The 3,220-nt window shown below is 52.5% G+C and overlaps 1 protein-coding gene across 1 annotated transcript in view; it reads left to right on the top strand.

The window, feature by feature from the left end:
* Nucleotides 1–6: 6 nt before the first annotated feature.
* ZNF652 (zinc finger protein 652) overlaps nucleotides 7–3,220 on the top strand; it is a 40,083-nt gene continuing 36,869 nt past the window's right edge. Inside the window, exon 1 of the mRNA XM_035899916.1 lies at nucleotides 7–2,526. The gene's annotated coding sequence lies outside the window, so the exon portion shown is untranslated. The remainder of the gene's footprint in view (nucleotides 2,527–3,220) is intronic.

Below are 3,220 nucleotides of genomic sequence, written 5' to 3'. Positions count from 1 at the left end.
CCTGGCCAAGGCTGGACTGAAGAGAGTTGAAGGCTGAACTCTGCTTCCCAGGACGTTGGCTCTTCCCTCGCAGTGCTCGGGAGGTGTTAGCAGGGTGTGAGCGCTCGCTCGCAGTGCTCTACTTGTTGGGGCAATAGAAAGAGCTTCGGGCTTGGGTAACATGAAGGCAGGCCGCCCTGGCTGCTCAAACAAACAAGGCGTCCCCACCCTCTGTTTGGCGTTTCTAACCTTGTTGCTCTTAATAATCCCATAACAAAAACTTGTTCGTGAAAGTGGAACGCAACCTGGGGTGGAGAAACAAGAGAGGGTCAAGGCATGTGGGTTAGTATCCCATGACCACCGTGTGCCGCGTCTCTGGGGCAAGACTCCTCAGCCCGAGGTAAGCCGTGATCGCGGGTGGGAGGCAGCTGGATGATGCCGCTCGAAGGGAGGTGAAGAAACCTCAGGTTTGTGTCCGTGAACAGAAAAGCCAGCGAACCCGTGGTCTGGCTGTCACGCCTGGATTCCCACTGTCTGAAATGAATGGCACAAGTCTGACTGACCGGAGAGTTTCCCGCATTGGGCAGTTATACCAATTCTCTGTTGTGTGGGCTTTCTGCTGCCTGTTAGGGAGTGCAGCCACGCTAGAACCTTTGCTTTGGGGAAGGGAATGGTTTCTGTGATCAGATTTTAATTTTTTTTTTTTCCCATTTCTGCCATCTATTTGCACAAAACACTTTGAATTTAGTGTATGTATGTGACAACTTTTAATCACCCGTCAAATTAGTCTGAAGTCGGTTTTCTCCAGAGGAAAGACAGCATGATTGCATAAAGCCAGTGCTTCCCCAGCAAGGCTGGATGTGTTACTGGGCAGGAGAAAGCACACACTTCCTTAAGCAGCCCAGCTAAAATGGCCCAAAAATGTACTTGGAGAAAGGCTCTGTCCCAGACCTCTACCTGGGTGCTTGCTAGTCAGGAGTAAATGCCCTTCTGTCAAGCTCCCCTTCCCCAGAGCTGATGCACACTAGCTACTCCTGGATCTTTCAACTTTCCAACAAATTGTTACGTTTAGCACCAAAGTCTTGGGCCCGTGGGTGCGTGATGGAGGCTGCAGCTTTGCTGCTCACAGATGTGCCGGCCAGGAAGGACGCTTGCGAAGAGGTCACCTCTTCCAGAGGCGAGAGGAAGGCAAGGGAGGCGTTGGGAGCCAGGCTGCTGTCCCACCAGATGGCAGCAGCAATGCTGCTCTCTGCACCAGGAGGACCCCGGGGACGAGGGGTGTCCCTGGGGACAGTGAGTGGGGAGGTCACCCTGCCCTGGGCAGAGGACGCAAGGAGTGGAGAAGGGCACAGTCTCCAGGTGAGGCAGAAAAAGCAGAAGGTGGCCCGAGAGCTGTCTGAGGGGCAGCACCTCTGGGGCGGGCAGGGTTAGTCCCTCTGCCAGGCTGTCCTGGCAAACCTCTGATACCCCGTTTCACTCTGTGTTGGGCATCTCTGGTCCCAGCTCCAGGCTTTAACCCCCGCAGCCTAAGGCAGCGCGCTGAAAGGTGCAAACAACCCCGGTCCCAGGGTGGCTTGGCTTTGCAGCCTGTCTGCTTGCAGCCCTCTGCACATTCCTCCTACCCTGTCCCACCCACCGAAGGCCATCCCTGGTTTGTTACTAGGAGAGGAACAACAGAAATGTCCAGGCGTGACTTCAGAAGTGCAAGTCATTTTAGCCTGACATTAGACAGCATTGAGTCTTTGGGTCCAGATCGTTAGTATGATGAATTCATACCAGAGGGCCCAGTACTGGTAAAAGCTTGGCAGGTTTTTTTTTTAATCTGAAGCCCCGTGGTTGTGTGGCCCCAGAGCAATTAAGAGTAATGGCAGCACAGATTCATCACTTGTATTTCTCCAAATACAGCCCAAAAACTAAACTACAAGGACCAGGTTTTGGGCAAAGTCTGCTGGCAATGGGCAACGTAAGACCTGCTGGGGCCACTGAAGGGGCCTGTACGGGGGCGACTTGCAGCCCTTGCTGCTGCCAGAGCACATCTCCTGTCTGAGGCCCAAGAACAGCAGCTGGTTGCCACCTTCACACATCAGAGCCCTACAAGCCAAGGTGGAATCTCCCAGCCCACTGCTCTGCTTTGGCTGCGAAGCTCCAAAAAGGTTTGGTTTGGGTTGTTTTTTTTTTTTTTTTCCTTCCTTGGAGACTTTGCCTTACTTTTCCTTCCTTTCATGCTAGTGGAAAACCTCGGCTCTGCACACTGCACAGCAGCTGGGCCAGCCTGCTAGCAACATTCAGACCAGCCAAACAAGCTTTTGTTCACGATAAACAAACAGGAAACTGCCTGATTTCCTCTGTGTGTTCACCCTCTCTCGCGCGCGCCCGCGTGCTCTCTCCCTATTTAATAGATAACCAGCCTACCTGACTTGTGAAGAGACTGAAAGCAACCACATGGACAGGCACGCTGGAGCAGTGGTGATTTGCAGCATGGCTGCTGCATTGAAATGGGCATCTGCTCCCTGAGTCGCCGATGCACCGGAGCTGAAGCCTCTCCAGGTAAGGGAGCTCCCCGAGTTTGGGATAATTTGTACCCTGCAGCAAGCTGGCAGCACGTCTGAAGTGGTTAGAGCAAGGGATAGGGAGGAGTTTCCTTATTGCTTCCTTTGTGCTGTTTATATCCAAGTGGATCTGGCAGAAAATGCCTCTGTCCTGAAACACAGAGGATGTGGCGGTGTGTGCAGGGGGAAAAAGCGCTTGTGGAAGCGGGTGGGAAATAATGTCCTAAGCCAGGCTGGAGCTCAGCTCGGCTGGGAGATGGGGAGCGATTCTCGGGGACAAATTTTGTTTAATTATTCCTTGCCTGGCACTAGGCAGCACTGGGGGCTGAGACGTTCCTCATACGCCCATTTTCCATCAGCAGGACTGAGCCAATTTCAGTCCAGCAAGTCCTGACTTACACTAGTGCAACTCTCTAGGTAGGTCGGGTTTACTTAGGGATGACTTGACTTTCCGTGCTTTCATTTTCTGCTTGGTGAAGCAGGAGAAGACTGTCACAGGTAGAGAGGTATCAGGGTAAGTGGCGAGGGACATAGAGCGTACTCTGGCTAGGGGATGCAGAACAAACTTCCAGAGAAAGTGAAGCATCTGCTGTCTTTAGAAAAATATGGTAGATGCTTCTTTTAACCACGTGCTCACCCACAGCCATGCTGGATTCACTTTCCCCACCCACAGAAAGCAATAAAAAAGCAAA

This window comes from Egretta garzetta, unplaced genomic scaffold (assembly GCF_000687185.1).
Source record: "Egretta garzetta isolate BGI_Z169 unplaced genomic scaffold, ASM68718v1 scaffold498, whole genome shotgun sequence".
Taxonomy (NCBI): domain Eukaryota; kingdom Metazoa; phylum Chordata; class Aves; order Pelecaniformes; family Ardeidae; genus Egretta; species Egretta garzetta.
Note: the sequence above shows the minus strand (reverse complement) of the source record. Positions and strands in the feature narration are given on the sequence as shown.